This window comes from Leiobunum rupestre, chromosome 4 (genome assembly GCF_980474605.1).
Source record: "Leiobunum rupestre chromosome 4, qqLeiRupe1.1.hap1, whole genome shotgun sequence".
NCBI lineage: Eukaryota > Metazoa > Arthropoda > Arachnida > Opiliones > Sclerosomatidae > Leiobunum > Leiobunum rupestre.
The window spans coordinates 20,861,901-20,871,836 of NC_143387.1; the positions used below are offsets into that span (position 1 = coordinate 20,861,901).

At 48.9% G+C, this 9,936-nt stretch overlaps 34 non-coding genes across 34 annotated transcripts; all 34 read right to left on the reverse strand.

The window, feature by feature from the left end:
• Nucleotides 1-53: 53 nt before the first annotated feature.
• Nucleotides 54-135, reverse strand: TRNAS-GCU (transfer RNA serine (anticodon GCU)). Its single transcript has one exon. It is a non-coding gene; the product is annotated as a tRNA-Ser (tRNA).
• Nucleotides 136-200: 65 nt separating this feature from the next.
• On the reverse strand, nt 201-282 carry TRNAS-GCU (transfer RNA serine (anticodon GCU)). The gene has a single exon. It is a non-coding gene; the product is annotated as a tRNA-Ser (tRNA).
• A 65-nt stretch (nt 283-347) lies between these two features.
• On the reverse strand, nt 348-429 carry TRNAS-GCU (transfer RNA serine (anticodon GCU)). Its single transcript has one exon. It is a non-coding gene; the product is annotated as a tRNA-Ser (tRNA).
• A 65-nt stretch (nt 430-494) lies between these two features.
• On the reverse strand, nt 495-576 carry TRNAS-GCU (transfer RNA serine (anticodon GCU)). The gene has a single exon. It is a non-coding gene; the product is annotated as a tRNA-Ser (tRNA).
• A 506-nt stretch (nt 577-1,082) lies between these two features.
• On the reverse strand, nt 1,083-1,164 carry TRNAS-GCU (transfer RNA serine (anticodon GCU)). Its single transcript has one exon. It is a non-coding gene; the product is annotated as a tRNA-Ser (tRNA).
• Nucleotides 1,165-1,377: 213 nt separating this feature from the next.
• On the reverse strand, nt 1,378-1,459 carry TRNAS-GCU (transfer RNA serine (anticodon GCU)). The gene has a single exon. It is a non-coding gene; the product is annotated as a tRNA-Ser (tRNA).
• A 212-nt stretch (nt 1,460-1,671) lies between these two features.
• On the reverse strand, nt 1,672-1,753 carry TRNAS-GCU (transfer RNA serine (anticodon GCU)). Its single transcript has one exon. It is a non-coding gene; the product is annotated as a tRNA-Ser (tRNA).
• A 361-nt stretch (nt 1,754-2,114) lies between these two features.
• TRNAS-GCU (transfer RNA serine (anticodon GCU)) lies at nt 2,115-2,196 on the reverse strand. Its single transcript has one exon. It is a non-coding gene; the product is annotated as a tRNA-Ser (tRNA).
• Nucleotides 2,197-2,410: 214 nt separating this feature from the next.
• TRNAS-GCU (transfer RNA serine (anticodon GCU)) lies at nt 2,411-2,492 on the reverse strand. Its single transcript has one exon. It is a non-coding gene; the product is annotated as a tRNA-Ser (tRNA).
• Nucleotides 2,493-2,704: 212 nt separating this feature from the next.
• TRNAS-GCU (transfer RNA serine (anticodon GCU)) lies at nt 2,705-2,786 on the reverse strand. Its single transcript has one exon. It is a non-coding gene; the product is annotated as a tRNA-Ser (tRNA).
• A 214-nt stretch (nt 2,787-3,000) lies between these two features.
• Nucleotides 3,001-3,082, reverse strand: TRNAS-GCU (transfer RNA serine (anticodon GCU)). The gene has a single exon. It is a non-coding gene; the product is annotated as a tRNA-Ser (tRNA).
• A 360-nt stretch (nt 3,083-3,442) lies between these two features.
• TRNAS-GCU (transfer RNA serine (anticodon GCU)) lies at nt 3,443-3,524 on the reverse strand. Its single transcript has one exon. It is a non-coding gene; the product is annotated as a tRNA-Ser (tRNA).
• Nucleotides 3,525-3,589: 65 nt separating this feature from the next.
• TRNAS-GCU (transfer RNA serine (anticodon GCU)) lies at nt 3,590-3,671 on the reverse strand. Its single transcript has one exon. It is a non-coding gene; the product is annotated as a tRNA-Ser (tRNA).
• Nucleotides 3,672-3,736: 65 nt separating this feature from the next.
• On the reverse strand, nt 3,737-3,818 carry TRNAS-GCU (transfer RNA serine (anticodon GCU)). The gene has a single exon. It is a non-coding gene; the product is annotated as a tRNA-Ser (tRNA).
• Nucleotides 3,819-4,471: 653 nt separating this feature from the next.
• Nucleotides 4,472-4,553, reverse strand: TRNAS-GCU (transfer RNA serine (anticodon GCU)). The gene has a single exon. It is a non-coding gene; the product is annotated as a tRNA-Ser (tRNA).
• A 65-nt stretch (nt 4,554-4,618) lies between these two features.
• TRNAS-GCU (transfer RNA serine (anticodon GCU)) lies at nt 4,619-4,700 on the reverse strand. Its single transcript has one exon. It is a non-coding gene; the product is annotated as a tRNA-Ser (tRNA).
• A 506-nt stretch (nt 4,701-5,206) lies between these two features.
• On the reverse strand, nt 5,207-5,288 carry TRNAS-GCU (transfer RNA serine (anticodon GCU)). The gene has a single exon. It is a non-coding gene; the product is annotated as a tRNA-Ser (tRNA).
• A 211-nt stretch (nt 5,289-5,499) lies between these two features.
• On the reverse strand, nt 5,500-5,581 carry TRNAS-GCU (transfer RNA serine (anticodon GCU)). Its single transcript has one exon. It is a non-coding gene; the product is annotated as a tRNA-Ser (tRNA).
• Nucleotides 5,582-5,793: 212 nt separating this feature from the next.
• On the reverse strand, nt 5,794-5,875 carry TRNAS-GCU (transfer RNA serine (anticodon GCU)). The gene has a single exon. It is a non-coding gene; the product is annotated as a tRNA-Ser (tRNA).
• Nucleotides 5,876-5,940: 65 nt separating this feature from the next.
• On the reverse strand, nt 5,941-6,022 carry TRNAS-GCU (transfer RNA serine (anticodon GCU)). Its single transcript has one exon. It is a non-coding gene; the product is annotated as a tRNA-Ser (tRNA).
• Nucleotides 6,023-6,234: 212 nt separating this feature from the next.
• On the reverse strand, nt 6,235-6,316 carry TRNAS-GCU (transfer RNA serine (anticodon GCU)). Its single transcript has one exon. It is a non-coding gene; the product is annotated as a tRNA-Ser (tRNA).
• Nucleotides 6,317-6,677: 361 nt separating this feature from the next.
• Nucleotides 6,678-6,759, reverse strand: TRNAS-GCU (transfer RNA serine (anticodon GCU)). The gene has a single exon. It is a non-coding gene; the product is annotated as a tRNA-Ser (tRNA).
• Nucleotides 6,760-6,824: 65 nt separating this feature from the next.
• On the reverse strand, nt 6,825-6,906 carry TRNAS-GCU (transfer RNA serine (anticodon GCU)). The gene has a single exon. It is a non-coding gene; the product is annotated as a tRNA-Ser (tRNA).
• A 496-nt stretch (nt 6,907-7,402) lies between these two features.
• TRNAS-GCU (transfer RNA serine (anticodon GCU)) lies at nt 7,403-7,484 on the reverse strand. The gene has a single exon. It is a non-coding gene; the product is annotated as a tRNA-Ser (tRNA).
• Nucleotides 7,485-7,549: 65 nt separating this feature from the next.
• On the reverse strand, nt 7,550-7,631 carry TRNAS-GCU (transfer RNA serine (anticodon GCU)). The gene has a single exon. It is a non-coding gene; the product is annotated as a tRNA-Ser (tRNA).
• A 65-nt stretch (nt 7,632-7,696) lies between these two features.
• TRNAS-GCU (transfer RNA serine (anticodon GCU)) lies at nt 7,697-7,778 on the reverse strand. Its single transcript has one exon. It is a non-coding gene; the product is annotated as a tRNA-Ser (tRNA).
• Nucleotides 7,779-7,843: 65 nt separating this feature from the next.
• Nucleotides 7,844-7,925, reverse strand: TRNAS-GCU (transfer RNA serine (anticodon GCU)). Its single transcript has one exon. It is a non-coding gene; the product is annotated as a tRNA-Ser (tRNA).
• Nucleotides 7,926-7,990: 65 nt separating this feature from the next.
• Nucleotides 7,991-8,072, reverse strand: TRNAS-GCU (transfer RNA serine (anticodon GCU)). The gene has a single exon. It is a non-coding gene; the product is annotated as a tRNA-Ser (tRNA).
• A 359-nt stretch (nt 8,073-8,431) lies between these two features.
• TRNAS-GCU (transfer RNA serine (anticodon GCU)) lies at nt 8,432-8,513 on the reverse strand. The gene has a single exon. It is a non-coding gene; the product is annotated as a tRNA-Ser (tRNA).
• A 65-nt stretch (nt 8,514-8,578) lies between these two features.
• TRNAS-GCU (transfer RNA serine (anticodon GCU)) lies at nt 8,579-8,660 on the reverse strand. Its single transcript has one exon. It is a non-coding gene; the product is annotated as a tRNA-Ser (tRNA).
• Nucleotides 8,661-8,725: 65 nt separating this feature from the next.
• On the reverse strand, nt 8,726-8,807 carry TRNAS-GCU (transfer RNA serine (anticodon GCU)). The gene has a single exon. It is a non-coding gene; the product is annotated as a tRNA-Ser (tRNA).
• A 212-nt stretch (nt 8,808-9,019) lies between these two features.
• Nucleotides 9,020-9,101, reverse strand: TRNAS-GCU (transfer RNA serine (anticodon GCU)). Its single transcript has one exon. It is a non-coding gene; the product is annotated as a tRNA-Ser (tRNA).
• A 65-nt stretch (nt 9,102-9,166) lies between these two features.
• TRNAS-GCU (transfer RNA serine (anticodon GCU)) lies at nt 9,167-9,248 on the reverse strand. Its single transcript has one exon. It is a non-coding gene; the product is annotated as a tRNA-Ser (tRNA).
• A 65-nt stretch (nt 9,249-9,313) lies between these two features.
• Nucleotides 9,314-9,395, reverse strand: TRNAS-GCU (transfer RNA serine (anticodon GCU)). Its single transcript has one exon. It is a non-coding gene; the product is annotated as a tRNA-Ser (tRNA).
• Between the last annotated feature and the right edge of the window lie 541 nt (nt 9,396-9,936).

Here is a 9,936-nt window from a genome sequence, read left to right on the forward strand (position 1 = left end):
CATCTATCGCTTAAGTTACATTGCAAAGGATAAAAATGAAAAACAAGAATATGCGACGGGGATGGGATTCGAACCCACGCGGGCAATGCCCAATGGATTAGCAGTCCATCGCCTTAACCACTCGGCCACCCCGTCCCCGTCGCCATCCATCTATCGCTTACATTACATTGCAAAGGATAAAAATGGAAAACAACAATGAGCGACGGGGATGGGATTCGAACCCCCGCGGGCAATGCCCAATGGATAAGCAGTCCATCGCCTTAACCACTCGGCCACCCCGTCCCCTCTGGCATCCATCTATCGCTTAAGTTACATTGTTAAGGATAAAAATGAAAAACAAGAATATGCGACGGGGATGGGATTCGAACCCACGCGGGCAATGCCCAATGGATTAGCAGTCCATCGCCTTAACCACTCGGCCACCCCGTCCCCGTCTTCGTCCATCTATCGCTTAAGTTACATTGCAAAGGATAAAAATGAAAAACAAGAATATGCGACGGGGATGGGATTCGAACCCACGCGGGCAATGCCCAATGGATAAGCAGTCCATCGCCTTAACCACTCGGTCACCACGTCCCCGTCACCATTTATCTATCGCTTAATTTAAATTGCAAAGGATAAAAATGAAAAACAACAATGAGCGACGGGGATGGGATTCGAATCCACGCGGGCAATGCCCAATGGATTAGCAGTCCATCGGCTTACCCAGTCGGCCACCCCGTCCCCGTCTTCATCCATCTATCGCTTAAGTTATATTGCAAACGATAAAAATTAAAAACAAGAATGAGCAACGTGGATGAAATTCGAACCCACGCGGGCAATGCCCAATGGATTAGCAGTCCATCGGCTTAACCAGTCGGCCAACCCGTCCCCGTCTTCATCCATCTATCGCTTAAGTTATATTGCAAACGATAAAAATGAAAAACAAGAATGAGCGACGGGGATGAAATTCGAACCCACGCGGGCAATGCCCAACGGATTAGCAGTCCATCGCCCTAACCACACGGCCATCCCGTTCCCCTCAACACCCATCTATCGCTTAAGTTAAATTGGAAAGGATAAAAATGACAAACTAGAATGAGCGACGGGGATGGGATTCGAACCCACGCGGGCAATGCCTAACGGATTAGCAGTCCATCGCCTTAACCACTCGGCCACCCCGTCCCAGTCGTCGTCCATCTATCGCTTAAGTTACATTGCAAAGGATAAAAATGAAAACAAAAAGAATGAGCGACGGGGATGAAATTCTAACCCACGCGGGCAATGCCCAACGGATTAGCAGTCCATCGCCTTAACCACACGGCCATCCCGCCCCCCACGACATCTATCTTTCGCTTAAGTTAAATTGCAAAGGATAAAAATGAAAACAAGAATGAGCGACGGGGATGGGATTCGAACCCACGCGGGCAATGCCCAACGGATTAGCAGTCCATCGCCTTAACCACTCGGCCACCCCGTCCCCGTCTTCATCCATCTATCGCTTAAGTTACATTGCAAAGGATAAAAATGAAAAACAACAATGAGCGACGGGGATGGGATTCGAAACCACGCGGACAATGTCCAATGGTTAAGCAGTCCATCGCCTTAACCACTCGGCCACCCCGTCCCCTTCGCCATCCATCTATCGCTTAAGTTAAATTGCAAAGGATAAAAATGACAAACAAGAATGAGCGACGGGGATGGGATTCGAAACCACGCGGGCAATGCCCAACGGATTAGCAGTCCATCGCCTTAACCACTCGGCCACCCCGTCCCAGTCGTCGTCCATCTATCGCTTAAGTTACATTGCAAAGGATAAAAATGAAAACAAAAAGAATGAGCGACGGGGATGAAATTCGAACCCACGCGGGCAATGCCCAACGGATTAGCAGTCCATCGCCTTAACCACACGGCCATCCCGCCCCCCACGACATCTATCTTTCGCTTAAGTTAAATTGCAAAGGATAAAAATGAAAAACAAGAATGAGCGACAAGGATGAAATTCGAACCCACGCGGGCAATGCTTAACGGATTAGCAGTCCATCGCCTTAACCACACGGCCATCCCGTTCCTCTCAAAACCCATCTTTCGCTTAAGTTAAATTGCAAAGGATAAAAATGACAAACAAGAATGAGCGACGGGGATGGGATTCGAAACCACGCGGGCAATGCCCAACGGATTAGCAGTCCATCGCCTTAACCACTCGGCCACCCCGTCCCAGTCGTCGTCCATCTATCGCTTAAGTTACATTGCAAAGGATAAAAATGAAAACAAAAAGAATGAGCGACGGGGATGAAATTCGAACCCACGCGGGCAATGCCCAACGGATTAGCAGTCCATCGCCTTAACCACACGGCCATCCCGCCCCCCACGACAGCTATCTTTCGCTTAAGTTACATTGCAAAGGATAAAAATGAAAAACAATAATATGCGACGGGGATGGGATTCGAACCCACGCGGGCAATGCCCAATGGATTAGCAGTCCATTGCCTTAACCACTCGGCCACCCCGTCCCCGTCGTCGTCCATCTATCGCTTTAGTTACATTGCAAAGGATAAAAATGAAAAACAACAATGAGCGACGGGGATGGGATTCGAAACCACGCGGGCAATGCCCAACGGGTTAGCAGTCCATCGCCTTAACCACTCGGTCACCCCGTCCCCGTCACCATTTATCTATCGCTTAATTTAAATTGCAAAGGATAACAATGAAAAACAACAATGAGCGACGGGGATGGGATTAAAACCCACGCGGGCAATGCCCAATGGATTAGCAGTCCATCGGCTTAACCATTCGGCCACCCCGTCCCCGTCTTCATCCATCTATCGCTCAAGTTAAATTGCAAAGGATAAAAATGAAAACAAAAAGAATGAGCAACGGGGATGAAATTCGCACCCACGCGGGCAATGCCCAACGGATTAGCAGTCCATCGCCTTAACCACTCGGCCACAACGTCCCCGTCTTCATCTATCTATCGCTTAAGTTACATTGAAAAGGATAAAAATGAAAAACAATAATATGCGACGGGGATGGGATTCGAACCCACGCGGGCAATACCCAATGGATTAGCAGTCCATCGCCTTAACCACTCGGCCACCCCGTCCCAGTCGTCGTCCATCTATCGCTTAAGTTACATTGCAAAGGATAAAAATGAAAACAAAAAGAATGAGCGACGGGGATGAAATTCGAACCCACGCGGGCAATGCCCAACGGATTAGCAGTCCATCGCCTTAACCACACGGCCATCCCGCCCCCCACGACATCTATCTTTCGCTTAAGTTAAATTGCAAAGGATAAAAATGAAAACAAGAATGAGCGACGGGGATGAAAATCGACCCCACGCGGGCAATGCCCAATGGATTAGCAGTCCATCGCCTTAACCACACGGCCATCCCGTTCCCCTCAACATCCATCTATCGCTTAATTTAAATTGCAAAGGATAAAAATGAAAAACAAGAATATGCGACGGGGATGGGATTCGAACCCACGCGGGCAATGCCCAATGGATTAGCAGTCAATCGCCTTAACCACTCGGCCACCCCGTCCCCGTCTTCATCCATCTATCGCTTAAGTTACATTGTTAAGGATAAAAATGAAAAACAAGAATATGCGACGGGGATGGGATTCGACCCCACGCGGGCAATGCCCAATGGATTAGCAGTCCATCGCCTTAACCACTCGGTCACCCCGTCCCCGTCGTCGTCCATCTATCGCTTAAGTTACATTGCAAAGGATAAAAATGAAAAACAACAATGAGCGACGGGGATGGGATTCAAACCCACGCGGGCAATGCCCAATGGATTAGCAGTCCATCGCCTTAACCACTCGGCCACCCCGTCCCCTCTGGGCTCCATCTATCGCTTAAGTTACATTGTTAAGGATAAAAATGAAAAACAAGAATATGCGACGGGGATGGGATTCGAAACCACGCGGACAATGTCCAATGGTTAAGCAGTCCATCGCCTTAACCACTCGGCCACCCCGTCCCCTTCGCCATCCATCTATCGCTTAAGTTAAATTGCAAAGGATAAAAATGACAAACAAGAATGAGCGACGGGGATGGGATTCGAAACCACGCGGGCAATGCCCAACTGGTTAGCAGTCCATCGCCTTAACCACTCAGTCACCCCGTCCCCGTCACCATTTATCTATCGCTTAATTTAAATTGCAAAGGATAAAAATGAAAAACAACAATGAGCGACGGGGATGGGATTCAAACCCACGCGGGCAATGCACAATGGATTAGCAGTCCATCGGCTTAACCATTCGGCCACCCCGTTCCCGTCTTCATCCATCTATCGCTTAAGTTAAATTGCAAAGGATAAAAATGAAAAACAAGAATGAACGACAAGGATGAAATTCGAACCCACGCGGGCAATGCTTAACGGATTAGCAGTCCATCGCCTTAACCACACGGCCATCCCGTTCCCCTCAAAACCCATCTATCGCTTAAGTTACATTGCAAAGGATAAAAATGAAAAACAAGAATATGCGACGGGGATGGGATTCGAACCCACGCGGGCAATGCCCAATGGATTAGCAGTCCATCGACTTAACCACTCGGCCACCCCGTCCCCGTCTTCATCCATCTATCGCTTAAGTTACATTGCAAAGGATAAAAATGAAAAACAAGAATATGCGACGGGGATGGGATTCGAACCCACGCGGGCAATGCCCAATGGATTAGCAGTCCATCGCCTTAACCACTCGGCCACCCCGTCCCCGTCGTCGTCCATCTATCGCTTAAGTTACATTGCAAAGGATAAAAATGAAAAACAACAATGAGCGACGGGGATGGGATTCGAAACCACGCGGACAATGTCCAATGGTTAAGCAGTCCATCGCCTTAACCACTCGGCCACCCCGTCCCCTCTGGCATCCATCTATCGCTTAAGTTACATTGTTAAGGATAAAAATGAAAAACAAGAATATGCGACGGGGATGGGATTCGAAACCACGCGGACAATGTCCAATGGTTAAGCAGTCCATCGCCTTAACCACTCGGCCACCCCGTCCCAGTCGCCATCCATCTATCGCTTAATTTAAATTGCAAAGGATAAAAATGAAAAACAACAATGAGCGACGGGGATGGGATAAGAATCCACGCGGGCAATGCCCAATGGATTAGCAGTCCATCGGCTTAACCGGCCGGTCACCCCGTCCCCGTCTTCATCCATCTATCGCTTAAGTTACATTGCAAAGGATAAAAATGAAAAACAAGAATATGCGACGGGGATGGGATTCGAACCCACGCGGGCAATGCCCAATGGATTAGCAGTACATCGCCTTAACCACTCGGCCACCCCGTCCCCGTCGTCGTCCATCTATCGCTTAAGTTTCATTGCAAAGGATAAAAATGAAAAACAACAATGAGCGACGGGGATGGGATTAGAATCCACGCGGGCAATGCCCAATGGATTAGCAGTCCATCGGCTTAACCGGCCGGCCACCCCGTCCCCGTCTCATCCATCTATCGCTTAAGTTACATTGCAAAGGATAAAAATTAAAAACAAGAATATGCGACGGGGATGGGATTTGAACCCACGCGGGCAATGCCCAATGGATTAGCAGTCCATCGCCTTAACCACTCGGCCACCCCGTCCCCGTCGTCGTCCATCTATCGCTTAAGTTTCATTGCAAAGGATAAAAATGAAAAACAAGAATGAGCGACGGGGATGGGATTCGAAACCACGCGGGAAATGCCCAACGGGTTAGCAGTCCATCGCCTTAACCACTCGGTCACCCCGTCCCCGTCACCATTTATCTATCGCTTAATTTAAATTGCAAAGGATAAAAATGACAAACAAGAATGAACGACGGGGATGGGATTCGAACCCACGCGGGCAATGCCCAACGGGTTAGCAGTCCATCGCCTTAACCACTCGGTCACCCCGTCCCCGTCATCATTTATCTATCGCTTAATTTAAATTGCAAAGGATAAAAATGACAAACTAGAATGAGCGACGGGGATGGGATTCGAACCCACGCGGGCAATGCCCAACGGATTAGCAGTCCATCGCCTTAACCACTCGGCCACCCCGTCCCAGTCGCCATCCATCTATCGCTTAATTTAAATTGCAAAGGATAAAAATGAAAAACAACAATGAGCGACGGGGATGGGATTAGAATCCACGCGGGCAATGCCCAATGGATTAGCAGTCCATCGGCTTAACCGGCCGGCCACCCCGTCCCCGTCTTCATCCATCTATCGCTTAAGTTACATTGCAAAGGATAAAAATGAAAAACAAGAATATGCGACGGGGATGGGATTCGAACCCACGCGGGCAATGCCCAATGGATTAGCAGTCCATCGCCTTAACCACTCGGCCACCCCGTCCCCGTCGTCGTCCATCTATCGCTTAAGTTTCATTGCAAAGGATAAAAATGAAAAACAACAATGAGCGACGGGGATGGGATTAGAATCCACGCGGGCAATGCCCAACGGATTAGCAGTCCATCGCCTTAACCACTCGGCCACCCCGTTCCCGTAGTCATCCACCTATCGCTTAAGTTACATTGCAAAGGATAAAAATGAAAACCAAAAGAATGAGCGATGGGGATGAAATTCGAACCCACGCGGGCAATACCCAACGGATTAGCAGTCCATCGCCTTAACCACACGGCCATCCCGTTCCGCTCAACATCCATCTATCGCTTAATTTAAATTGCAAAGGATAAAAATGAAAAACAAGCATATGCGACGGGGATGGGATTCGAACCCACGCGGGCAATGCCCAATGGATTAGCAGTCCATCGCCTTAACCACTCGGCCACCCCGTCCCCGTCTTCATCCATCTATCGCTTAAGTTACGTTGCAAAGGATAAAAATGAAAAACAAGAATATGCGACGGGGATGGGATTCGAACCCACGCGGGCAATGCCCAATGGATTAGCAGTCCATCGCCTTAACCACTCGGCCACCCCGTCCCCGTCGTCGTCCATCTATCGCTTAAGTTACATTGCAAAGGATAAAAATGAAAAACAACAATGAGCGACGGGGATGGGATTCGAATCCACGCGTGCAATGCCCAATGGATTAGCAGTCCATTGGCTTAACCAGTCGGCCACCCCGTCCCGGTCTTCATCCATCTATCGCTTAAGTTAAATTGGAAAGGATAAAAATGACAAACTAGAATGAGCGACGGGGATAAAATTCGAACCCACGCGGGCAATGCCCAAAGGATTAGCAGTCCATCGCCCTAACCACACGGCTATCCCGTTCCCCTCAACACCCATCTATCGCTTAAGTTAAATTGGAAAGGATAAAAATGACAAACTAGAATGAGCGACGGGGATGGGATTCGAACCCACGCGGGCAATGCCCAACGGATTAGCCTTAACCACTCGGCCACCCCGTCCCCGTCTTCATCCATCTATCGCTTAAGTTACATTGCAAAGGATAAAAATGAAAAACAAGAATATGCGACGGGGATGGGATTCGAACCCACGCGGGCAATGCCCAATGGATTAGCAGTCCATCGCCTTAACCACTCGGCCACCCCGTCCCCGTCGTCGTCCATCTATCGCTTAAGTTACATTGCAAAGGATAAAAATGAAAAACAAGAATATGCGACGGGGATGGGATTCGAACCCACGCGGGCAATGCCCAATGGATTAGCAGTCCATCGCCTTAACCACTCGGCCACCCCGACCCCGTCTTCATCCATCTATCGCTTAAGTTACATTGTTAAGGATAAAAATGAAAAACAAGAATATGCGACGGGGATGGGATTCGAACCCACGCGGGCAATGCCCAATGGATTAGCAGTCCATCGCCTTAACCACTCGGTCACCCCGTCCCCGTCGTCGTCCATCTATCGCTTAAGTTACCTTGCAAAGGATAAAAATGAAAAACAACAATGAGCGACGGGGATGGGATTCAAACCCACGCGGGCAATGCCCAATGGATTAGCAGTCCATCGCCTTAACCACTCGGCCACCCCGTCCCCGTCTTCATCCATCTATCGCTTAAGTTACATTGCAAAGGATAAAAATGAAAAACAAGAATATGCGACGGGGATGGGATTCGAACCCACGCGGGCAATGCCCAATGGATTAGCAGTCCATCGCCTTAACCACTCGGCCACCCCGTCCCCGTCGTCGTCCATCTATCGCTTAAGTTACATTGCAAAGGATAAAAATGAAAAACAACAATGAGCGACGGGGATGGGATTCGAAACCACGCGGACAATGTCCAATGGTTAAGCAGTCCATCGCCTTAACCACTCGGCCACCCCGTCCCCTCTGGCATCCATCTATCGCTTAAGTTACATTGTTAAGGATAAAAATGAAAAACAAGAATATGCGACGGGGATGGGATTCGAAACCACGCGGACAATGTCCAATGGTTAAGCAGTCCATCGCCTTAACCACTCGGCCACCCAGTCCCCTTCGCCATCCATCTATCGCTTAAGTTAAATTGCAAAGGATAAAAATGAAAAACAATAATATGCGACGGGGATGGGATTCGAACCCACGCGGGCAATGCCCAATGGATAAGCAGTCCATCGCCTTAACCACTCGGCCACCCCGTCCCCATTGCCATCCATCTATCGCTTAAGTTAAATTGCAAAGGATAAAAATGAAAAACAAGAATATGCGACGGGGATGGGATTCGAACCCACGCGGGCAATGCCCAACGGATTAGCAGTCCATCGCCTTAACCACTCGGTCACCCCGTCCCCGTCACCATTTATCTATCGCTTAATTTAAATTGCAAAGGATAAAAATGAAAAACAACAATGAGCGACGTGGATGGGATTCGAATCCACGCGGGCAATGCCCAATGGATTAGCAGTCCATCGGCTTAACCATTCGGCCACCCCGTCCCCGTCTTCATCCATCTATCGCTTAAGTTATATTGCAAACGATAAAAATGAAAAACAAGAATGAGCGACGGGGATGAAATTCGAACCCACGCGTGCAATGCCCAACGGATTAGCAGTCCATCGCCCTAACCACACGGCCATCCCGTTCCCCTCAACACCCATCTATCGCTTAAGTTACATTGCAAAGGATAAAAATAAAAAACAAGAATATGCGACGGGGATGGGATTCGAACCCACGCGGGCAATGCCCAATGGATTAGCAGTCCATCGCCTTAACCACTCGGTCACCCCGTCCCCGTCGTCGTCCATCTATCGCTTAAGTTACATTGCAAAGGATAAAAATGAAAAACAACAATGAGCGTCGGGGATGGGATTCGAACCCACGCGGGCAATGCCCAATGGATTAGCAGTCCATCGCCTTAACCACTCGGTCACCCCGTCCCCGTCGTCGTCCATCTATCGCTTAAGTTACATTGCAAAGGATAAAAATGAAAAACAACAATGAGCGACGGGGATGGGATTCAAACCCACGCGGGCAATGCCCAATGGATTAGCAGTCCATCGCCTTAACCACTCGGCCACCCCGTCCCCTCTGGAATCCATCTATCGCTTAAGTTACATTGTTAAGGATAAAAATGAAAAACAAGAATATGCGACGGGGATGGGATTCGAAACCACGCGGACAATGTCCAATGGTTAAGCAGTCCATCGCCTTAACCACTCGGCCACCCCGTCCCCTTCGCCATCCATCTATCGCTTAAGTTAAATTGCAAAGGATAAAAATGACAAACAAGAATGAGCGACGGGGATGGGATTCGAAACCACGCGGGCAATGCCCATCTGGTTAGCAGTCCATCGCCTTAACCACTCGGTCACCCCGTCCCCGTCACCATTTATCTATCGCTTAATTTAAATTGCAAAGGATAAAAATGAAAAACAACAATGAGCGACGGGGATGGGATTCAAACCCACGCGGGCAATGCACAATGGATTAGCAGTCCATCGGCTTAACCATTCGGCCACCCCGTTCCCGTCTTCATCCATCTATCGCTTAAGTTAAATTGCAAAGGATAAAAATGAAAAACAAGAATGAACGACAAGGATGAAATTCGAACCCACGCGGGCAATG